General features: G+C 42.6%; 1 long non-coding RNA gene across 1 annotated transcript; it reads left to right on the top strand.

The window, feature by feature from the left end:
* The first annotated feature begins 1,071 nt into the window (after nt 1–1,071).
* LOC115644922 lies at nt 1,072–23,854 on the top strand. The gene is made up of 3 exons (XR_003998631.1): nt 1,072–1,086; nt 16,715–16,720; nt 23,779–23,854. It is a non-coding gene; the product is annotated as an uncharacterized LOC115644922 (long non-coding RNA).
* Nucleotides 23,855–25,516: the final 1,662 nt, after the last annotated feature.

Genomic DNA, 25,516 nt, shown 5'->3' with positions numbered 1-25,516 from the left:
GAACACACTACTTGGAGGACATCTGTGAAAAGTTTGGTTCAAGTTGCTTGCCACATAGGAACTCCATAGCAGACGTTGGGATAGAATCTAATTCTCACAGTAGCATGCAACTGAGTTAACCATGAGATCATCCTTTTTCTTCCTGCAGTCTCCTGCCTCGTTTGCTACACACCTTTCAACTCCTGCAACAAATGAGGGAGAGGTCTAACAGACAACAGCCTCCTTCAGAAACAACGAGGAGTCTGGTGGCACCTTAAAGACTAACATTTATTGGCATAAGCTTTCGTGGGTAAAAAACCCACTTCTTCAGATGCACGGGGCAGGGAAGGGGGGTATTATCCATGAAAGCTTATGCCCAAATAAATCAGTTAGTCTTTAAGGTGCCACCAGAATCCTCATTGTTTTTGTGGATACAGACTAACACGGCTACCCCCTGATACTAGCCTCCTTCAATACTCAGTCCTGATACATCCCCAGAGCAGGCCCAGCTTGTGCACTGAATGAGGCAGGGATGCTGTTGGAAAAAATAGCATGTGACTATGTACTTAAAGACTGTATCATAATGCATATGCACAGAGGGCATTTCCTAAGTTTTCAGTGCTTGGCTTTGTAATCTTAAGTTTTTTATGTAGGTTTTTTGTTTGCAGGATGTATGTAGTACAATATAGATAGATTTAGCTCTAGCATTAGTATATGCTACTTAGAAATAGGTGGCATGGTGCCCACCTTTTCACTCCTCAAAATGTGCCAATAGGTGTGAGCAGAACAATTCACTGCCCTTTCTTTTCCCCAGAACTGTCACTATTCTGGGGGAGAACATAAAGTTCTGTTTAAATTTGGCTTAAGTGTCTTGCCATGTCAGAACCCAGAGGTATGTTTACATATGTGACTCATTCAAAGCCACATATCTTGGGTTTGATTTTAGTGTATTTATTTCAAATAAATGGTTGATGTCAAGAAAATGGCTTAGCCCACTTCAGCTTTTAAAGTGCATTGCCTTGGGTTGGAGTGAAAAGGGGGAGAGAGAGCACCACTCTCAGTAGCTGGTAAAATGACTTGAGGGTGTTGTAGTGCAGTGGTTCTCAAGTCGTCACTGAATTCCGGTGAAACATGTTGTACAAGTTCTCCTAATGCTGATTGACATGTACGATCACAGCCGGCTACGGGCAGCCTGGGCTGGGTCTAGAAGTAGCTGATCTCACTAGCCATTTACATGTGATTTGCCTAATTTTATTTTCTTTGTCCTCCCCCATAGCATTTCCCTTTCTCCGGAGAGTTTTCCAGTCATCCTGACACCTGCAAGGCATTTTCTTAAGTGCTGGGCATCAAAAAGCCTCTTATTTAATCTTACATTATAAGACCATCTCTTGGCTAGTGGGAGTGATTGCGGCTAGGCTGCGTCTGCCCTGATCAGATTGTTCTATGGCTAGCTGGGCTTTGAGAGTATCATTTCATGCTCCATCTTGTACATTTATCTACTCAGGCTGTAACTATCATTGATACTATTATCATTGGAGGGGCCTTAACTCTGGAGTTTTTACTTTATAGCACACAGGGTTTTTAAAGAAGTTTTCTACCTAAATTGAAAATTTCCTGGTTTTCCAGTGTTTGCCTTTTAACATTTCTTTGCATTTGGAATCTATGAATGAGAAATGCTATAGAAGTGGTATCATTCATTATTATTATATTAACATTATTTATCTGTTTTGATGTCAAATAATAAATAAGACACTCATGCAAGGCTCTAGGCTCCCTAACTCTCCATTTATACAATAATGTGCCAGTGAGAGAGAGGGGGGATAAAAAAGGAAAAATGGTCATCTTGAAAGCCAGTCTACCTGTGAGGAACCATACAGAAAGGTAACTGGGCTGTGGAAGGGCAGCTGCCTTTCTTCTTTTACTCAACGGTTCGTTTATATCTTAAAAGATTGTTTATGGAAATAGTCACTGGGCCAGAGAGAGTCAGAATGACTCTATTGCTCAGTGGTTAGGACACCTGTCTAGAAGATAAGAGACCTAGGATCCAGTCTCCGTGCTTCAGTGACTAATTAACCAAAGTGGGACGGTGTAGAAGTGTGGACTCATCCCTGCAGCACCTCCTGCTGGTGACTTCTGGGAATTAGCTCGTCCAGCTCTGGAGCACCCTCTGCAGGCCAGTGATCCACCTGTCCTCTGGACCCGGTGCCCTTGTACCTGGGGTGCTGCTCCCTAGCTGTAATCCCCTCAGCCTTAGGGTCTCCCCTCCCTGGGGAACCCCCACCCACTGTTTCCACCTTGCCTCAGTATAAGGCTGCTGCCAGTCATCATCTAGCCCCAAGCCCTGGGGCAGACTGCAGTATCAGCCTACTCATCAATGGCAAGAAGGGTTTGGACCTGCTGCCTTGGACTGCCTTCTGCAACCCCCAGTACCTTTTAGCCCAATGCTAGGCTGCAGCCTGGGGCTTTCCAGGCTGGAGCTCCTCAGCCTGTCCCCAGCCCTGTTCTACTCAGGTACTTTGTCTCTAGCTCCTTGCACCTAGGCCCTTCTCTCTCTGAATGCAGAGAGAGACTTTCTGAGCTCATGGCTAGCAGCCCTTTCATAAGGGCCTGCTGCAGCCTGATTGGGGTGTGGCCCAGCTGTGGCTGCTTCCCCAGTCAGCCTGCTCCCTGCCTCAGCCCTCTCCCAGGCTGTTTTAAGGCCCTCAGGGCAGGAGCAGGGTAACTACCCTGCTACAGATGGCTTCAACAGGACAGACTGAGAGAGACTCACACCAGAGTACCCCCAGCCTACTGGTTACAGCCTTCTCCTGAGAGGTGGAACATGCTGGTCAAATCCTTTCTCTACATCACGTAGAGGGGAGAAAATGAACCCAAGTCCCCTAGATCCTGGGTGATTGTTCTAACCTCTGGGCTAAAGGTTATAAGGGAGGTGGCCCCACCATCGCCACCTCTGGTATTACTTTAAAAAAATCTATATATTTTTAAAACAAAAACCAAAATCACTTAGGGGTGTGGCTCCAAAGTAGAGGGAACCATCTACCTCCAGCCTTAGGTGCTGCCTAGGGTGCTGACTTAGGAACTTATCTCATTGCATAGAGACCCTATGTGTCTAACTCAGGCTTTATAGTTTCCTGTGCTTTTCTGGGCACCTAAAGTTAGGCTATGCAATGCTCAGTACTGTAATGCCTGTGCCTCTGTGTACTATAGCGCCCCTCCTCCGTGAGGGGCTCAGATACTGTGGTGAAGGGGCCATATAAGTATTGGTTCTGAGGTAAGTAGTATATTTATACCTCTAACAGCACCTTGCTGCCTGTCCAGAACAACACTGCAGTATTCAGCCATAGTGGTCTAAACCACTATGGCAGGGATTTTGCAAAGACCCTAAGGGAGTTAGGCCCATCGAATTTCAATGGGAATTGGGCACCTAGCTCTCTTTAGGTTATTTTTGAAAATCCCAGTGTGTACCTTATACACAGTGATCCTGCAGAGTTGTGAGTTACTGCTGTAGAATGTTTGGTTTTCATTAGGGTGTGGCTCTTTCATGTGGAGTTTCATTTAGCAAGATGGAAAAAGGAGTTGTGAGGCTCTGCCCCAGTTTCAGGAAACAGAGTTAATGGCATGTCTCCTGTGGGCCACACCCCCGCAGGTGGAAAGGCTTGAGCTGGGATTCTCAAACTTTTTCTGCTGGCCCCCCTTTGAAAATTATTTCAGCCTGTGACAACTCCTTCCCTCCGCATCCAAAAGTGATAGTGTATTACTGTCTATACTTAGAGGAGCCTTAAATAAAGCATGTCGTCATTATTCCTGCAGTCACAGGCTCTGAAACCTTTCGAAAAGTGGAAAGCAACATTTTTCAGGAATAAATGCATGGATATTTTAAGAAACACGATTTCTGGGGTGGGGGAAATAGACAACAGGATACTGTTTGGGGAGGTGGAAACCTTTAACTGTGATTGTGGCAATAATCAAATATTGTCCAATTTGTGGTAATCATTAATTGTCCAAGAATTGTTGCTCCATGTGCAACTATATACAAACAAGAAAATGGACACAATGTGAGGAATTCTGCTGTTTTGATAGCGTTACCATATGTCTGGATTTTCCGAGACATGACTTTTTTGGGTCTTCTGATATCCATCTGGGCGGATTTTTGAAATATAAAAAAATGTCTTGAGAATTTGACCCTTTCCATGGAAGTTGTGGGAAACAGTCTGCCAAGAACTATTAGCTGTGTAGGATGTAGGAGTTGTTGGGGAATCCCCTAGTGAAGTGGTTCTCAACCTTTCCAGACTACTGTACCCCTTTTTTCAGGAGTCTGATTTGCCTTGCATCCCCCAAGTTTCACCTCACTGTACTGCTGGATCTTGTTGGCTGACTAAGTTGAGGCTCCTGTAATTGCTAACAAACTAAATGTTAACAGGTGCCGGGGGAATTGTAGTTAGTAACAAATTGGGATTTGGATTTAAGCAGCTCTTTCCATCTGAAGTATCTTTCCAGTCACTGAATTGAGTAGCACTTCCAGAATGGTCAGTGTGTTTTCTTTGTTGTTTTTTTTATTTTTAAGATTATGGGCCTAAAACAAAGCACCTAATCCAAATCCGTCCAAATTGTGTGGTGATGATGACTGGGACAATTCCTTGTGGGTTTGTTTCCAAAACTGGAGATTTCACCATTTCTAGATCTGGTTCTAATGGGCTTAATTTAGGAAGCAAAAGCCCTTGCAATGACTTCTTTTCTTGGTGAAGCCTTAACTTGGGACCCCCATCAGTATTGGAGCAGGAAATCAGGACATGTGGGGTGGCGGGGGATAACTCATGAGGAAGAAAGTAAAAAATAAAAGGGTATAAGCAGAGGTTAACCAACAGAAGAAGAGAAGCAAGAGGTAGAGGAGTAGGGAGTAGCTAATGACCCAGTTTTCCCTCACAACCAGACATCTTCCACAACCCTCTGAGAAATCCTTGGTAGAGGGGCCACGGCCACCATAGAGGCAGGCAGGCAGTCAGCCTATCTTCATAAGCAAACTGAGGCAGAGGAGCCCCTTCCCTCCATCAGGTGGAGATGATGAAGCCTGAGGTTATGCTTTCCCTGGATCTTTTCTATTTCAAACCCCAAAAATGTGTTTAACCCTCCTCACAAAGTTAATGCTGCTAAATGAAACAAAGTAGTTACCTATCACATTATTCACAAAAGCGAAGCTTTCTCCTCTGTGCTTCTAGATGTAAGCAGGGTCTGAGTTTTCCCTTGAAATCTAGCAATGAGCTGGAGGAGAAGACTTCAGGAACTGACCTTGGTTTGCATAGACACACCCACCCAGCCTAGGTATACACATGATCACTTTTGGCTGGCATTTGATCACAAATCACATTTGTGGTGGGTGGGTGGTGGTAATAAAGGGCTGTTATCCTTGTGTGAATCAAGGGCAACAGAACTGTGCTTGGCATGCCCTGATTGAGGGACTCGCTCTCAGCTGAACTGCACTTGCTAAGCAGGGGTGCCAAAGCCCAGTGGAGATGAGAGGGTGGGGATAGATGTTTGTATCTGGTAGTGTGGACTCTAAGGGCCTTAGACACCATTTGATTCTCCCTCTCTCCATTATGTAATGACAAAGCTGATTAAGGCTCAATTGAGAGTCTTTCTGTGGAGCTGAAATCACTGAGAACCTGGTCTAAGTATTAGACCTGTTAGAGGACAATGTCTCTGGTGAACAAGACTGTCCAGCCTGGACCAGCAGTGAGACTCCCCCGCTAACAACTGAAAACACTAAGAGCTGTGTTAAGCGATGGGACCTTAAGACATCCCAGAGGTTGCAGTGGAACAAGCAAATGACAGAGCAGCTGGTGGAACAAGCAGATGACCAGAGGTATAAGCAGTGGAGCGAGCAAGGTGTCTACCCCCTCCACCTCTTTGGGCAGGAGGTGAACTCATGTGCCTACACCTCTGCAGTCTGGATCTTCATTGACCAAGGATGACAACTGTGAGCGAGATGTAGTAGAGGAAGAGGCACGTTAAAGGAACTTTGGTTTGTTGGACCTGAGGTGAAGGATGCTGCTCCTACTTACTCTAGGGTGGGTGTTTTGCTCATGGTCTTATGCTTATGAATCCTACTTGCAGTGTTTTCCCAAGTTAATGCCGGGTTCTCCTTGTTAGTAAAAGTTCTTTTCTACACTCATTCTGTACTTGCAAGAGAGGTAGTATTACCTCTTAGAAGCGCCCAGGGGGTGGTGTGTAATTACTGAGTGAGGACTCAAACTGGTGTTTTTTTGTTAAAAACGAATGCCTAGATATTGAACCTGGCCCTTGTTGCTGCCGACTCCACCTAGGAGAAGGGTTATGTATATTTGAGCTAAACAGGGTCTAGTTTCTTGCTTGCTCTGTCCATACATGCATAACTATATTGTGGGTTTGGATTTTACCTAATGGGTGTATTTGAACCACTGTGAGGAATAGAGTTTGTGTCTTTTCCATCTTGTGCTGTTGTGGGTCCTAGAACGTAAGTAAACATCACAGGAAAGGCAAAAGGGAATTATTTTAATTTGTTTCTCACAAGCGAGCAGGGGAAAAGGTGGTATTTGGTGAAACTACCATCAAAACAAATATGGCTACCTAAGCCCATCTCTAGTTTATATGGGGGAGTGAGGAGGGAATACAAAACAAAAGCTGGAGCTAAGTGATGGGACACTAGTTTCAATTGATTCACAGTTATCTCCCTGTACTTCTGCCTTATTTTGAGGGTAACTTTATTTTCTTACATGGTTGCTTGCATGAGAGGTCCCTGGCACCTTTTTTGTTCCATATAAAACATATGATGCACTTATCAGCATGTCACTGCTTAAGGGAGAAAAATTCTGGATTTTGGAGGGTTTCAACTAGGGTTTGAATTTTTTTTTTCTAGCTGAACCGTGCTATATTTGTAGTGGCTGTTTGTGTGTGTTTCTTAAATGCCTGCTGAGAGAAACTTGTTTGTCAAGTACCAAGTAGTATAAAATGAAATCTACACTAATGTTATACATTCATGACAATTCTAATTTTTCTATAAATGTTGTAAACTGGAGCTGACGCAGCATTAATAAGCTACTGGCAGTATAATTAAAATGAAACAGAAATATACTCCCTGTAAAATATGCAAAACTTTCCATGTTTAATAGTACTGAAAAAAATCTTTATTTTATTCTGCTGTGTATGATCTGCATAGTTTATCAAATATAGGGCCCAGTTCTGCAAACATTTACTACCATGACCTGTCCCATTACAACTTATAGGATTACTTACAGCAGAAAGCACCAAACCTTGTAGCAAGTTTTTGCAGACTGGGTACAATCTATCTGGCATTACCATGGAAAGCTTTAGTGTATATCTTGAGAGAATCAATGAGTGAAGAATAAGCATTATTTTAATATAGCGAATGATTTTTAAAATGTCATTGTAACAATGGATATTTTATCATTTTTGTTTTTGAGGGGTTATATGTATGGACCTCAGAACTGCCTAACACAGACTATTTCAGTTCAGCTCAGTGCCAATAGGAATTCTGCCTGAAAAACAGCTAGCAAGGATTTACTGTCACTAGCTAAATTACTTTACTTTATTTTCTGTGGCTGAAAAAAAGCAGTGCAGTTGGGGAAGTATCTTTTGATAACCTGCTGCAAGTCATCTGCAGCTTCGAGTATTCCCAAGTTCAATAACACCAGCCATTCAAAGACCACTTTGGCCCTGATAAATCCAACAGACACAAATGATAGGCATTGGGAAGATATTAAGAAGCACCAATTTGGTAAAGCAAGAAAGACGGTAACAGGAAATAAACTTCGAGTGAGCTGCATTCTTCCATACTTTATAGTACAGTTTTAACTGTACTAATCAACCACTCAAGGGATTTACTTTGACAGCATGGTCTCTTAGGGTATGTGTACATTGTGCACCCCAAAAAAACACCCCAAAGCAGCAGGTTTCAGAGCCTGGGTCTACAGACTTGGGCTTGCACTACAGGGCTAAAAGTGCAGTGTAGACATTCCTGCCTGGGCTGGAGCTCAGGCTCTGAAACCTGACAGGAGGGGTGGTTTTAGAACCAGAGCTCCAGCACAAGCAGGAATGTCTACACTGCTATTTTAAGCTCCATATAGTGAGCCCAAGTCTGATCTGGGTTTTTTGCGGTGTAGACATACCTTTAGGGGAAGTGGCTCTCTTAATACAGGAGATGAAGAATGTTACTCTGAATGGTGCATCTAATCCCATCAAAAATAAATAATGCTTGTTTGATACCAGAAATAATGTTGCTTTATAAACACTTAAAACCCAAAGTCTGAAATAACAACTTTTTAAAACTTGAAACACATAGTTAATACAGATTTTGTACTATATAAAAGGTCTCTTGTAGTTGAAACATTGTTCTGTCTGCCACTTATCCTAGACATAGAAAAATGAATGTAAAAATGTATTCTACTGAACAGTTGTCTGGTATTTCCTTATAAAAAGGTAATGTGATACACAGACTAAGCATAGTGCAGAGCTTTCTGTGCATGTGCATTATGGGCATTGAAGTTCAAAGCATTTGGAAAGGGTTCAGCTATTCTGGAACTAATTCTAGGTAGTTCTTGATCACATTAGGGAAAGTAAGTGCTTAGCACGCGTAATCCAATATTCTAAAATTATTAGAGTGCTCTGTTAGGAGAAGGCATCCTTGATAAAGGGAGTTTGTCTCAGATTGCACTACATTTGCATTCCAAACATTAGATGACTGTGTACCAGAGGCAGAAAAGTATTAATGTAGGCACAGTTTTGAAATGAGAACAGACACATGAATGGATTTTAAGTGGCAGGCCGCAACTTTTATTAAATTTTAAATTCTAGGAAGGGGCACTACCATCCATCACCCATAGTCTCCTACACTGGGCATTTAGTTGGTTCCATTGTGAGGGTTACAGGGCTTCCACCATATAACCCGTAACATGAGATGGCTCTCCTCATCCTACCCCCCTAGGATTCAGTTTATTCTGAGTCCTATCCTCCCCTCCACTCTTCCCCACATTGTTCGCGATGGGGAGAGAAGGTGCAGAAGAATGGTGACCTTGGCACAGGCGTGCTACATTGATGTCAGTGGAATTGCACTAAGGAAAAGCAGCACAAATAAGAGTAAAATCAAGCCTGGTATGTGTTCCCACCATTGTACATTGCAATTACCCCAACGCTTAGCTCAGCTCATGTCTGTCAATCGAGCATGAAAACATTCAAAGTGGTCAAAAGCTGGAAGTCTGCAGAACAGCTCATATCGCATAACAGAACTTTGAACGTAGTTACCTGTCATACTGTATCCTAGTACATTGCTAATATGTATTCTGCACACTGCCCAAAACGTGATTCATTAAGGGTAATGATTGTTCCGTCTCTAGGCATCAGTCATCCTAAACTGCACTTGTTTGCCTCCAGTATATTTAGAGACTTATTAATTAAATGATGTTTGTACAGTAATTTGTAAATGTAAGGTGCTATTGAAGGGCTGAGTATTAATAATTCTCATGCCCCTGTACAAGTCATGGCAGTAAGTCCATGGGTTTATTTTCTTTCTCCTAAATGGCTACATGAATTGTCCATCAAATTATGCCATGGCAAATATGGATATGGATCTTCCCCTATCTGTCTGTCAGATATCTGAATTCATACCAGGCGAGGGCAATGCATCAGTTTTAGCTAGTGCTTGTATGAGGTGGAGCTAAGCACTGCACAGTTTCCTGCTGTTTTTGGTTTCCCATGTTTGTTTACATTCAGCTGCAATTTGGATCATCATTAAGGGACATGCATGTTCTCTCTTTGTAGGTCAGGTTTTCTAAACCTTTTATCATTTTTGTTGCTCCCCTCTGGGGTTTCTCCAGTTTGTCATGGAATAGTACTTTTGTTGGGCGGGTTTCAAATGCTGTTTGTGTGGTGTCTGAAATGATTTGATTTAATTTTTGTTACCACTCCTCCATGTGAAGTGGAAACTGATAATACTTTGCACTTCTATTGTGCCTCGCATGCATTGTTTATGATTCAATCCACACATCACACCATGATTTCCCTATTTTATGGATGGAGACACCTCAGGACAAAAAGACTGAAGGACTAGTCCAACACAAGAAGTTGTGGCAGAGCCGGGAATGGGACCAATATATCTTGGCTCCTTGTCCAATCCTTAAACCACTAGCCCCTCTCTCTCTGAAGCAGCTGTTATAGAACACTGATATTGATTGTTTACTTGAACACTCAGGCCATTAATTGTAATGTGGTTTGTGGAGCAGTACAGCAGTGTACTCCAAGTCATTACAAGTTCTATGGCAATTTAATGCTCGTCTGTTCAGGGAATATTCAGAAGGCTTGACAAGTAAATGTGTTTATAAATTCTGAGGCAAAGGTTGCAGGCCACAAGGTTTTGATGCTACAGACAGTCTTAAATTGTGTTGTATAGATCTGTATCCCAATTACTCTTCCTGCAGGTAACATTATTTCTTGTAACCCCTTCTCCCCAACCCTCTACACTTCAGGCTGTGTCTGTTTAAGTCTGCAGTACTTGCAAAAACTCAGATGCATATTTTTAAAGGAGACTATCAAGTAAAAACCTCTATTGTGCAAACCACATTGTGCTGACAGAACAAGCCTAATTCCCAGCACTTTCTATGGATATGCTGTGTGCATTCAAATTACCCTTTGGATAAAGGAAGGTTTTAGGCAAAGTTACACTAGGCAAGCCTCTTGCTAACTTCTCTCCTGCTATAGCCTTTTAGGTGCAAGGAGTTAAACGTGGCAACAAAACTAGAGCGGTAAGAGGGGCTTACCAGAAATAACAGTGGTGACTGACTCTCTCTCTCTTTCTCTCCATATTTTTCTCCCCCTCTGGCCAGGATAAACTATTTCATCACAGACCACTGCCAGATCAATAGACAAGTGTCTATGAACCACTCTGTACAGGTCAAGAGCTTGGCAGACATTTGCTCATACTGTAAGTATCTAAATCTAGCCTGAATTATGCAGCTGCTCGCTAATCATCCAGGGTTTATTCAATACATCAGCATTTTGTCTCATATCACAGGGTCATTAAAATAAATAAAACTGCGGTTGCCACAAATATTGATACATACGCAGTTTTCCAGGCATTAGTGTCTTGGTTTAAGTACAAGTAGGCTAGGAGAATTTTGCCTATCAGGTGCTAAGGCTTCCTAAAGAATCCAAATGAACTCTGAGCTGCAATGAATTGACACCCTGAAATAAGGGAAAGATGATGAATGAGAGACTGGGAAGGAGGGAATTGCTGGAGAATAGGGGAGGGAAGAGATAATGTAATAATGCTCAGGACCTGTGGACACTGCTGATGTTCCTGAGGTATGAGGAGATAATCAGCTATGAACAGGTCTCAAAATATGGTAAGATTCTGTGAAAATGTTCAGAAGAAGCCCCCCCAATTCATTTATTTCAAAAGTATTTTGCAGAAAATATCCATTTTTTTTATTTCAACCTTCTACCAACTGATTTTTTTAGTTTAAAATTAATGGAAAAGAAATCAAAACTGTCACTGAAAATTTCAGTTTGAGAGGGCCATTTTTCATAAGAAATTTTTTAAAACAATTTCAGCTAGCTCTATTGAGAGAGATTCAGTGACAACACCGCTTCCAGACTGAAGGTACAGCACTGGTAGATAACAACAATGCCAAGCTCCAAGGATCACCATAATCTGTGGGGGTGAGGTAAAGGATTCCCTGGAAGCCTCCATCTACCACAGGGGGAAAAGATTTAGTTCTAAAATCATTAGTAAGAAGATATGGTCTTTATGGAATGAGATTTTAACAGTTTAAATAATCTATCTCCATAGCTTCTTAAGGCTGCTGATTGCCCTTCATTTGTAGGCACAAATATCATGAATGATGAAATTCACTGAAAGATATGCCCGGAAAACTATGTACAGGACATTGCCCAGTTTTTTTAAACCTTTCCTCAGAGGTCAGGTTTTCTAAACCTTTTCTCAGTTTTATTGCTCTCCTTTGTTGACATCTTTCCTAAAGTGTGGTGCCCAGAACTGAACACTACTCCAGCTGGGGCCTCATGAGCATCAACTAGAGTAGGACAATTACCTCCATATCTTACACTCCTAACATACCCCACAATGATTTTAGCCTTTTTTGCAACTGCATCCCATTGTTGACTCACTCAATTTGTGATTCATTATAACCCCTAGATCCTTGTCAGCAGTGCTACTGCCTAGCCAATTATTTTCTATTTTGTAGCTGTGAATTTGATTTATAGGACCTAGCATGCTCCATTGCCCCACTACACTGACATCTTTTCAAAAATCTAGCAAGACCTTCTGCACTCAACCCTTTGGAGACGTGGGGTGAAATCTTAATTCTCATCAAAGTAAATGCAGAACTTCCACTCTTCTGTCTGTTATGGCCAGATTCTGAGCTCAGTTACACAAGTGGATATCTGGAGTAATGGAGGCAGATTCTGGCCCAATGCCCTGGGCCACTCAGGTTGTGCACCTCCTTCCTGAACTCCTCCCCTCCCCCTGCTCTGTAGAAGTATAATGTACCCCACAGAAATGCTCCATTTCCATTTGCTGACTGGGAGCACAGTGACAGAGTATGAAATCTCTTTGCTTAAGCAACCAACCATATGGATTATCTGTTATTTATTAAACACTAAAATCCAAACAATTTGTTCATGCTTCAACTTGATAATTAGTCATCTAACAAAGGTAAGGTCCAGAGAAATGAGCAGAAGGCTACTGTAAGTCTGTACCCCTATGTGCACCCCTTTTTATAGAACTATGATACATCTTGTACAAGCCAGTCTTTGTTAAGTATCATTTGAAAATTCATGATTTGCTGATCATTAGTGTCCTGGTAAAATGTGTGGCAACACTGCATGTAAAGTTATAAGATACTTCTGTACTGTGGTGTTAAGACATGTTCCAAGTCTGGGAGCAGCCTCAGACCAGTTTTCCATAGACAGAAGGCTAGCCAATGCCTCAGCCAGGTGCCAACAAGACTAAATGGACACTCACCAAGTTAAGTGGCCATTCTTTTGCAGGAAAAAAGGGTGTGTGTAGAAAATCTACATCTCGAACAAAGAAACAGCTCGAGGTTCCCATCCACACAGACTTAGTCTTCTGAATCTCAGCTGGAGATGATTCTTGCACAAGAGAAAGGGCTATAAGAAAGGAGAGCAAAACATCCCAATGCATCTCTCTCCTTATCGCTCTACCCAAGAACAAAGATTGCAGCATAGGATCTATCCCTCAGTCCAATCTGAAACGGGTTCAGCCAGTAAGGCTATTGGAACATGTGGTGAGGAGCAAGACCTTTGAATTCACTTAGCTTATTAAGTTAGATATCAATTGTGGTTTTACCTCTTATTTCTTTGTAATTGATTTTGATTTGTATGCCTCGTAACTTAGAATCACTTAACTATAGAAAGAGATTAATACATTTCTTATTCTTTTATCTGAAACAGTATGTTTGGATTGAAGGGTTTGGGAAACTCCATTTGGGATAACAGGGCTCATGCATATCATTTTCTGTTAATAAATGATGGATTTTATGAGCTTGCATTGTGCAGGGGAGTACTGAGCTGTACAACACGCCCTTTTCTGTGGGAAAGACTGGGACTGGAGAGTTTGCTGGTTTTACTCCGCAGTGTAATTTATGACAAACATGCTAGAGGTTGTGTGAGAGCAGTCCAGGGGTGGTTGCTTTTCCAGTGAAGCAGTGTGTGTTGGGGGTGGAGGGGAACCCTAGGCTGGAGAACTAAGGGGATACAGCTGTCCAACAGTCCAGACAGTGCCCTGGATACTGGCACAGCTACAGTATGAAATACCATGTGAAAATGAGGTCTGAAAATGTTAAACACTCTGCAAGAAGACATTCGGAGGAAAATGTTTTGCCTCTTCTACTCCCAACGTATTGACTGTACAACTATCTTGTTATACATTGTTCATAGCAGTATTGCACCTTAGATAATTCTACCTGGAATGAAAGATATGATAGTATAATACATAATTCATTTAATTATTTGGACAAATAAATATATTAAAAGCAGTAAAGTTACTATTTCTAATAGAAGACCCATATAATTATCTTGAGTAGAAGCCATTGTAAACCAATTTTTAATGAACAAAATATTTTTAGTGAATGTATTACTAAATATTTGTGTGTCTGAATTTTATCCTCACCATGCTAGAATGGCACATCCATTCAGTGTAATAAATAAATCTTTAATGAAAATCTAAAGCTCCCATAAATCTTGTGAAACAATCTCCAGGCGCATTCAGCTTATGCGGTCACAAATAAAACCCTACCTGAAAAGAAGATGAAGAAACAACAGAATTACAATTGCTGCCACTGAGAGAATGTCTTGCTACAAAGACTCTGTGAAATAGATTTGACAGAAATGTAGTAGTTCTAGAATAAGGTTAGAAAAAATATATAGTAAACAATTTTCAGAGGATACTGAAATATAATAGGCAAGTTTGAATATGTTCTATTTTTGTGTCTTTCTTTCTTAGAACTTCTGTTATGATTTATCTGTAAAACTGTTCTGTAAAAATATATAAACTATATCACAACTTGTATTTTATAATGAATAACTGCAAAAAGATTTCAGTGAATGAATAGTATAGTTCAAAAATAAAGTCTGCAGTACATGATTTTGTTTTTTTAATTACTTGATGGTCTTTTAAGGACCTGAAGTATTCAGTAAAACTTACTATTTTCCAATAACCCAATCTTCCATGTCAGGTGTTAGAATACATATATTTCCACAGGCATTATACATAGAGAGAGAAAGCACATTAAAAGAACATTGCTACCTTAATAAAGTCAAACATTCCAAAGATAGGAAATACCCGAATTAAAATTATCCATGCAACCTTCATTTGGCCTCCTTGTTTGTATGCATTTTGATCAAACCTTTAATTATACTATCATATGCTATTTTTTCCCAGGGGATCCGTTCTTTATTCAGTGCATAGGATGGACCTGCTCTGTTAATTAATCTCAGTCTCCCTGACCCAGTTCCCAGGGTTCCCCCGCCCACCATTTCTTTCCCTGGTCCCAGTCTCTTTTCCCAACCAGTCCCAGTTCCCCCATTCCGTCTCTCTCTTCCTCTATCCTGCACCACTTTTGCCTGCTCATATTCCCCATCCCCAGGGCCGTCCTTAGGCACAGGCAGCCGCGTAGGGCCTCACTCTGCCTGGGGGCACCACTCTGCAGGCAGCCCAGACAGTGTAGAAGCAGGGCTGCTGGGTCCTAGAGAGAGCCGAATGCAGCACAGTCTGAGGAATGGGATTGGCTGCTGGGGTCTCTGGGAAGGGGAGGGAGTAGGGGTTGGGGAAGGAGTTCACCTGTGAGTGTGACTCTTTCCCCCCGGCTGAGGTGAGGTGAGGCAGGCTCTGTGGCTCTGGAACCAGTATCCTTTGTTGTCTTCCATAACATCCATTCTTCTTCCCCCCCACCTCACGGAGCACCCCCTCCTTTCTCCCTCCTCCCTCCCCTCCGTCAGGGCTGGGTTGCGTGAGGTGCTGGGAGATAGGTGGCGGGGAGGGGAGGCTGGCTGGCTGTCTGCTGAGGAATGAAAGTGAAAGTAACTCACTTCCTCGGCAGGCAGCCAGGATTGGAATGTCACACAGGGCTTGGCTGGGGTTAGCCAGATGTGTGAAAAATCAGGATAGGGGATTGGGGTACAGTGATCAGATATCCCTATTTTATAGGGACAGTCCCAATTTTGGGGTCTTTTTCTTATATAGGCTCCTTTTACCCCCCGCCCCCCATCCCTGTCCTGATTTTTCCACACTTTCTGTCTGGTCACTCTAGGTGGGGGTAATTGGTGCCTATATAAGACAAAGCCCCAAATATCAGGACTGGCCCTATACAATCAGGACATCTGGATCTGGCCACCCTAGCTGGGGAGTGCCTCTCCCCCGGGCTGGCAGCTGCCAGCGATCCATCTCATCCGGGGGGAACTGCACAGGGCAGGATGAGCTGCTGTGGCTCCATGGGTGCCCCGTCTCTGAGATCAGATGCTGTGCTAACTTCACCATGGTCTGTAAGACTGGTGGTGGTGCCCATTGGCGTGTGATTGGACCTGAGGGTTTGCTGCTGCTGTTGCCACTCTGCACCCCAAGAGGTGGATTTTGGGGTCCTGCAGTTTTCCACCTATCTCCTCCTCTACTGCAGCTGTTGGACCAGCAGGCTAGGGGGTGAGCCAAGCATGAAAGCAGTACTGTGTTGCCATTTAGATGTCATTTAACAACTTTGTTTGCCAAAAATTCTTGCTAACAATCCTGAATCCAATTTCAATTTTTTTTTTAAAAAAAATCAATATCTTAGCCAAAAACAGAAAATTAAGTTGTTGACAATTATTAGTGACAGGTATGGTTTGAGGCAGGGAGTTGGCCAGTTTTCATCAGAGAAACAAAAAATGTTGACTGACTTTCCTGTAGCCTGTTACTCCTGATAAGAGCCCTCCAACAACTGTAATATGCTCATCTCCTTACTAGTGTATAAAGCAGGGGTCGGCAACCTACGGCACACGTGTCAAAGGTGGCAGGTGAGCTGATTTTTGATGGTATGCAGCAGGAGGGTTCCGGCTGATGCCCTATTGCCAGCTGGGATACCAGCCATCAGCCCCACTCAGCACCTGCTGCAGGCCTGAGGACCCCCAAGGAACCCCAGGCTGGCAGTGGGCTGAGCAGGCCAGCTCAACCTGCTGTCAGCCTGGGGTTCCATTCACTTAGCCAGCAGCGGGCTGAGTGGGCTGGTGGCTGGCTGAGCAGGGCCGGTGGGGGGTTGAGTGGCTCAGTCTGCTGCCAGTCTGGGGTGCCAGCAGCACTTAGCCTACTGCTACTCCGGGGTTCCGGCTGCCGGCCCCTTGCCAGTCAGGAGCTCAGCCGCCAGCCCCACTCTGCCTCCTGCCAGCCTGGGTGAGCAGAATCCCAGGCTGGTAGCGGGCTGAGGGGGGGTTGGCAGCCGGGATCCTGGCTGGCAGGAGTTGGTGGTCAGAACCCCAGACCAGCAGCGGGCTGAGCAGGGCCTGGGATCCTTGTCTACGGTTCCAGCCACCAGCCCCGCTTAGCCCGCTGCCGATTTGGGGTTTAATTTACTCAGCTGGCAGTGGCCTGAGCAGGACCGGTGGCCAAGACCTCAGATAATAACAACAGTTTATTTATATGATATAGACATAGAGAGAAACCTTCTACAAACATTAAAATGTATTACTGGCACGAGAAACCTTAAATTACAGTGAACTTGGTACACCACTTCTGAAAGGTTGCCGACCCCTGGTATAGAGTGACCATATGTTGTACTAAGATTCTCCTGCTTTTTTTTCCCCCTGTGAGTCAGTATAACTTTTGCCAGCCCAGAAGTTGGGCAGCCAATGTTTTATGTTTTCACAATGTTTTCTCCAACTTTCATAAAGTAAATACATAGTTAATATGTTTTAAAAAGGCCAGGAACACTTCTTTGGGAAGAATCTGTACAGCGGATCATGCTAGAGCTGTGAAAATGTCAGTTTTTGATGGAACTTTAGAGGCAGTGATTGATCATGTATTTTATCATGTGAATGTGCTGCTATTGCTAATGTCTTTCCAAACAGAAATAAGGCACAACAGGACTTCTGTAACATTTCTGTGCTACCTTAATCTAGATGAGATGATTCTGTGCTGACTTCATTTTGGTTACTTTGTGCTTTAGCTAGGAGTAAAACTAGGGTTATATTTTCCCACTGTTTGGAAACCCAGCTTATTAAACTGGATAATGCCATTGATCTATTTACAGTATAAAGTTGATATAGAGTTGTAACTAACGTTAAGACTGATGCCCATTATACATTTAAAACTAAAAAGTGGCTTTGTAAAAATGACATGGGTTTCCAACTCTACTGTGTCTTAGTCTTCGCACTAGCTCAAGTTCACAGGCTCACGGCTATCCTATATTAGCTATTTTAAATAATATTTCTGATAATAATTTAAACAGTTATTTCTTTAAAAAACACCCTTATAAGTTATGTCCTATCGAAAACAACCTTCTGGGTCACAAAAAAGAAAACGGAAAAATAAAATAGGATTAGCTGTAGAAGCACAGAAGGGTTCTATACTTAAGTTGGTACATCATGAAAACAACGAAGTTGATCAAGATCATCATGTAATTTCCCAAGACAATTTTTATGCAGATGAAGCTCAAGAAACTCAAGAACACACAGAACAATAATTTGAAACAGATGCAGACACAAAACAAGAAATTAAAACAGTTGAAACTGTACTATTATGGGATATAGATGACATTGGCACATGGCCGCAATCTTTAAACAACGAATACTGTCCCATTATACTTGAGAAAGGCCCTGTGAGAATAAAAGGTCTTGAATATCCTAAAGACATTAGAGGTAGGAAATTCACAAAAAACAATTACTACAACAGACTTTCTAATGGTGAAATTGTCAACAGACGGTGGCTTGTGTACTCTAAATGCAAGGATGCTGTATTTTGTTTCCCATGCAAGATTTTCAATAGTTGCAATTTTAAGATAGCAACCATGGTTATTAATGATTGGAAAAATCTTAGTCACATATTACCACAACATGAAAAGGCACAATACTACATTGAAAGTATGCACAAATGGTGTGAGCTGAGTGTAAGGTTAAAAAATCAGACAACTCTTGATGCCCAAAATCAAAGATTGCTGGAGTTAGAAAAGCAGCATTGGCATCGTGTTCTTGAACGTCTATTATCTATTGTTGAATATCTATCAACAAACAATCTTGCTTTTAGAGGAAGCGTTGAGAAATTATTCCAGCCCCAAAATGAAAATTTTTGGCGCCTTGTACAACTGCTGGGAAAATTTGACACAGTGATGAGTGAACATCTCCGAAGAGTAACTGAAAATGAAATACATGACCACTATCTGGGACCAAGAATTCAAAATGAACTGATCATGCTAATGAGTAATAAAGTGAGAGACAAAATTGTTTCATTGATTACTTTGGCAAAATATTTTGCCGTAATTCTAGATTGCACTCAGGACATAAGTCATCAAGAACAGATGTCATTAATAGTGAGATTTGTCGACATTAGTGATTCAGCACAGATTACAGTTAAGGAATTGTTTATCACATTTTTAGAAGTACAAGACACTACAAGTTTTGGACTTCTTCAAACTCTCCTTGATGAACTAAAACAAATGGGATTGTCCATAATGAACATTCGAGGACAAGGCTATGATAATGGCGCCAATATGAAAGGATGCATTTCTGGCGTGCAAGCTAGATTGCTGAGAGAAAATCCACGAGCCTTTTTTGTTCCATGTGCATACCACAGCCTTAATTTGATATTGTGTGATATGGCCAAGTCTTCTGTAGAAGCTATATCTTTTTTTGGTTTGCTGCAATGCATTTACGTGCTCTTTTCAGCTTCCACTCAACGATGGCAAATATTCAAAGCACATGTCAATGATATTACTGTTAAGCCTCTATCTGAGACACGCTGGGAAAGCAGAGTAGAAAGTGTAAAAATGTTGAGATATCAATCTGAGGAAGTTTATGAAGCATTGGTTGCTATTTCGGAAGAAACCAGAGATCCAAAAGCTAAAAGTGAAGCACAGTCATTGGCCTCTGAAATATCCAGCTTCAAGTTTCTAACATCCGTCGTAATCTGGTATGACATTCTTGTTAAAATCTCAAGTTTAAGCAAAATAATGCAGAGTCCAATGATGCAGCTTGATTCAACACTTACCTTACTAAACAACACACAAGACTTTTTAGTGAAATACAGAGAACATGGATTCAAAGAAGCACAGGTTACAGCAAGAGAGCTAGCACAGGCACTCGGTGTAGAACCAAAATTTCCATGTGCAAATGTGACACGAGTTTCAAGGAAAAAACAACAAATGGAATATGAAGGAGCAGATGAGCCCATAGACGAACCAGAAAAGAAATTTGAGGTTGAATTTTTTAATGTTGTGATGGATAAAGCAGTATCTGCTGTTGATGAAAGGTTTAATACCTTGCAAGTACACCATGAACGGTTTGGATTTTTGTATGACATAACTAAATTCAACGAAATAGGAAAACAAGAGCAACTAATGACAAAGTGCAAGAACCTAGAGAGCCTCCTGAAGCACGGTGATAGTTTTGATTTAAATGGACTTGAACTGTACGAAGAATTGAGTGCACTGTCATCAATGTTGCCACATGCAAAATCGGTGATGGACATTGTACAGTTTATTCATACCTGCAAACTTGTTGACATATATCCTAATGTGTACATTGCCACTCGTATTCTACTGACAATTCCTGTAATAGTAGTATCAGGAGAATGGAGTTTCTCAAAACTAAAGCTCATTAAAAACTATCTCCGCTCTACAATGAGTCAGGAACGCTTAACTGGTCTTGCTATTCATGAAATCGAACAAGACATGACTTTGTCTTTGTCATACGATGACATTATTACTGATTTTGCAGCCAAAAAAGCCAGAAAGATTGCTTTTAATTAAAAACAAATCTTTGTTTCAATATCTCTTCATATAAATTTCCAATAAAATTTTGATAAATTAAAAAAATATATATTATTTGCATCATTCTGTCATATCAGAATTTTTTCTATAGTGCTGCTTCTTTAGTGCTAGTCCATCAGCATTACAGTGTGCTTAATTAAGCTAAACTGGTTTTAATAATGTGAATGTGGCAAGTTTTCCAATACTGTAAGCTTATGTTTGTGTTGCTAAGAGCAGTTCAGGCACAGGGGCACCAGTTTAATAATCTCGCCTAGGGCACCATAAATCCTAAGGCCGGCTCTGCCCATCCCTGCTGGCTCTCAAATTTCTCCCTTTGGCTCCTTGTCCAGCCTCAGTGTACTACCTCTCCCTGGCTCCTTGGCCCAGTCCTCCGCCCACTTCTAGACTCCTCATCAGATCTATGTCTCTCCTACTCACCCATTGGTTCTCAGTCCCAGTCTCCTTGCCCAGACAGTTGCAGTCTCAGCTCCTGGCTCCCAGTCCTAGTTTAGCCCCTATTCCAAGTCTTAGTATCCTCTCTCCTCCTGGTCAGCCTCCAGTCACCACTTCTCTCCAGCCCCATAATTTTTTTGTCCCAATCTACTCCCTCTACAGGACTGGTTCTTTGTCCCTTCTTCAATTAAATTAAGCAACTTACTTTTCCAGACTGATGGCCCCAGCAAAGGGGGAGCATTAGGTGCACAGGAGAAACTGTCCCCCTGCTTTCATGTTATAAGAACAGCCATAATAGGTCAAACCAATGGTCCATGTAGCCCATAATCCTGTTTTCTAACAGTGGCCAATGCCAGGTGCCCTAGAGGGAATGAACAGAACAGATCAAGTGATTCATCCCCTGTTGCCCATTCCCAGCTTCTGGAAGTTAGAGGCTTAGAACACCCAGCGCATGAGGTTGCATCCCTGACCATCTTGGCTAACGGCCATTGATGGACCTATCCTCCATGAACGCCAGTTATAGTTTTGACCTTCACAACATTGTCTAGCAACAAGTTCCACAATTTGACTGTGTGAAGTAGTACTTCCTTATGTTTGTTTTTAAACCTGCAACCTATTATTTTCATTGGGTGACTCCTGGTTCTTGTGCTATGTGAAGAAGTAAATAACACTTTCTCCACCTCATTCATGATTCTATAGATCTCTGTCACACCCCTCCTTAGTCATCTCTTTTCCAAGTTGAGCAGTCCCTGTCTTTTTAATCTCTCCTCATACGGAAGCTCCTTCATCCCCCTAATGATTCTTGTTGCCCTTCTTTGTACCTTCTCCATTTCTAATACCTTTTTTTGAAATGGGGTGACTGGAACTGCATGATTTATTCAAGGTGTGGGAGTACCATGTATTCATAGAGAGGCAATATGATCTCTTCTCTTTTACTATCTAGCCCTTTCCAAGTGGTTCTTAATGTACTGTTTGATTTTTTGCTTGCTGCTGCACATTGAGCAGATGTTTTCAGAGAACTATCCACAATGACTCCAAGATCTCTTCCTTGAGTTGTAGCACTTAATTTAGGTTTTGTCTACACTACCACTTTTGTCAGTAAAACTTTTGTCGGTCAGGCGTGTGAAAAAAGAGGCAGAATGGAGTGAGGCCATCGGCGGGGCCATGAGTCAAAGGGGTGGAATGAGGCGGGGCTTCGGGCTTAAAGCTCCAGATAGGGCCAAGAGCTCTGCTGTAGTCCTGGCTAGGGCTGAGCTTTCAAATCCCCCTCCATAGCCCTGACTGAGCTCTCAGCCCCCGCCCCCACCCCACCCCCACCCTGGCCAGGGCCATGGAGGGCTAAGAGCAGCAAGTAGGTGTGTGGCCTCATCTGGAAGAGGCGGGGCCTTGGCTGGACAAGGCGGGGCAGGAGGCTAGCTTCCCCAAGGGGAAACTTCATCTGCCGCTCATGTACATAGCATCCATGTACCAAAATGGGTATTTTTCCATGTGTTGTGAACACAGGCAGGACATGCCTGTTTGTGCACACTAACCAAGATGAACATGTACTTCACAATTATTCTGAATATATATATTTTTAAAGATCCTTTGGTTTCAGCATAAGTTTTTAACGATTCACTCGACTGGCTTTTTTATTTGGTTCATTTAGTCTCTCTGTACCCTTAAGCTATAACAGATATTTTGTCTCATGGTACTTAATTGTGTTCACCCACCAGAAATGCTGATTGAAAATTAAAATGTTTCTGCTCATTTCTTTCCAGAGAAACACATGCTGGAGCCTAATAGATTCATTTTTATTCTGTACATGAAGAAGAAAAGAATGACAGTAGTTTGGCAAAGAGCTTAAATTAAAAGTTTTATTGCAAGAAGTCATACTGAGATAGTCAGAGAGTACTTTGTAAGGGACAAACTGAGTCCTGGGGCCTTGTCTATCCTACTGGCTTAATCTTCCCCCGAGATGTCTCTTAGCTGCTGGTCTTTTATTCAGGACCTGGAAGCTAGTTTCAGCAACCAGGTCTGTAGTCGCCACCGAGGGGGAGGACCTTCTCATAGAACCTCTGCTACAAACTCCCCATCTTTGTGTGCAGGTTGCAGAATCCCTCTTTCTGTGGTGGGGGATGGTCCTGGTGGTGTCACCAGAATCTGAGACCTGCTGGGCTATATCAGAGGGACTGGATAGACCCTTGCAGTGCTCAGCCAGTGCATGGAGATGCCCACCCCGTGCATCCCCTGTCATGTGCTCTAGAAGATGAGGGCAGTCTTGCCTCCTGCTTCTCTCATTTTCCTTGAGTGGGTCCTGCAGGAGGCTCCTCCCTGCTAGCTTCTCATTCTTGGTCCTTCAGAACTGATCAGTGGGCGTCTGCTCCATGAGCCTCCCCCAGTGTGCCACCTGAGCTGGCCACACAACATCCAGCTGGGCTCCCAAAGAACTTCTGTACTGACTCATGTGTCACATCATCTACTCCCTCACACTTGTGTCCCATCCCAAGGCCAAGTGGGTGGGACTTGTTGCATCTGAGGAGGGTGAGGAATCCTAGTGTACTCTACTCTGTTTCTGCAGCCTGCCAGGGATATTAGTTGGCGACTCCTCCATGAGCATTTTTCCCCACACCTTCCAATTCTTGCATACCCCATCTGTGGCCCCACATAGTCATGGGACTGCCTCGTCAACCCTCTCCCGGTGCTGGCCAAGATGGCCAGCCATCACTGGAAACTGGATTGAGTAGGGCTCAGCTACAGTGGGGCCTGTTTCTGTTTCCTTGTTTTATCGAGCCTCTGGGCAGAGTTCTCTGGGGCAGTGCCCACTGATTCCTTATATCAGTGATTCCGAAAACAGGTTTGCGAAATGTTACAGGGAGTTCTCAGGAAAAAAATTCCCTAATGGCTGACAGAGCTGTCTCTAGAGACCCTAGGCAACACGGGGCCAGCAGCCCTGAGCCTCTGGACTTCCAAGAGCTTGGCAGATCAAAGCAAGCATATCTGTCATGCTAAGGAGATTTAAACTTCAAGAATCCTTATAAGAAATGGAAAGGGAGGTGGATATTTTTTGCTGTTTTTAAAATTAAATAGGCAGCTAGTATTGGTTTTAAAATTATTATGAAGAACAAGTTTAAGCTTTGTTGTAATATGAGTTGTTTGCCTGGACTGCTCAAGACCTAAATGCTTGTGTAGCAGGAACAATTTGGGTTGGCTTCTTAATACCTTCATGCTGTTTCATATCTGATACTTTTTGATGAAACATAGGAGCCTTGTCTTATAACAGGCTTATTCGAAGTGATACAAGCTATGAAAGTGAGATCTTGGAAGAGTGTTGCCATTTTCATAATGTAATAAAAATACTGTAATGATAAATAATAATAAATAGTGTGTAATAAGCATGTACAAAACAAATGTTATGTTTCCAAGATCACTGCTTTTATAATTTATACTCAGGTAAAGGAGAAAATCTCTGGAAATAGTCATTTTTAGGAGTTTGTGAGACTTGACATTTTAGTGAAAGGGTTTCATAGGTTGTGAAACCTTGGGAGTCCTTTGTTCGGTTTCCCTTTGTGGTCACCTGAGTTTCAACTTTTGACCTCAATCCCATTCCTGTTTTTGTTTGTTTTTTGTTTTTGTTTTCCCCTGGTGTTGCCCCAGTTACTCTTTTTTTGTGGCCTGGGCTTAGCAGTTCCTCCCCTTAGTTGAGGGGATGGGGCAGGCTTAGACCTGCCTGTCCCAAATCTGCAAATAGTATTACTGGCTTAAATGAACTGATTAAACTCAATCAAGTTAAACCTGTGCAAACTCCTACTGTAGATGCACTTACATTTATTTAGCTTTCGTTAAATTAGTTTAAGCAAGGTGTAAAACAGTTTACCTCAGTCTACAAGGCCTTGTACAGTGTTCAGAAAGAAAGAAAGAAAGAAAGAAAGAAAGAAAGAATAGATGTGGGGGAATCAGCAATGGCACAAAATGAACCATTTCAAAAAAGTGGCGAGTGTTTTAATTCGTGTCTTCCCCCACCCCAGCACATCATGTTCCTGCCTGCTGAGGCTGTGTGCCTTCTTTGGGAGGCATGCTGTCTTTCCCATTCCCAAGCCATCTGGGAAGGGAACTGATAGCTGGTTTTTCCTCCTTCTCTCTCCACTACCTCATGTATCAGGATCAAATGGCATCTGAAGAAGGAAATATGGAACACATATTCCCTTCTCCCACAAAAAATTCTCAACTGTTGTGGCAGTAGCAAAGTTGCAGAATGGGATGCTGGGAAAGGTCAGGCCGGAGAAAACAGACCATGTGAGCTGTGAATGCTCCAGCTGTATCCAGCGCTCCCAGACAATGCTTTGCCTTGTTGGTGGAACACTCTATGGGGAAAGAAGTGTAGAAGATGAAGCTCCTCCTTCCCCTGCTCCCTTCCCAGCCCTACTCACCCGTTAGGAAATGAGGGAAGAAATCTCCTTATTCTACCACTGTGAGAGGGCTGATCATATTAATCATCCATTTCCTCTGCCCTCCTGCAGTGCTTCAAAGGGATCTTCCTTGATGGGAAAGACCAAGTGAAGAACTGGGAAAATTGAAGATAGCTGCCCTTTAAG

This window comes from Gopherus evgoodei, chromosome 2 (assembly GCF_007399415.2).
Source record: "Gopherus evgoodei ecotype Sinaloan lineage chromosome 2, rGopEvg1_v1.p, whole genome shotgun sequence".
Lineage (NCBI taxonomy): Eukaryota > Metazoa > Chordata > Testudines > Testudinidae > Gopherus > Gopherus evgoodei.
Note: the sequence above shows the minus strand (reverse complement) of the source record. Positions and strands in the feature narration are given on the sequence as shown.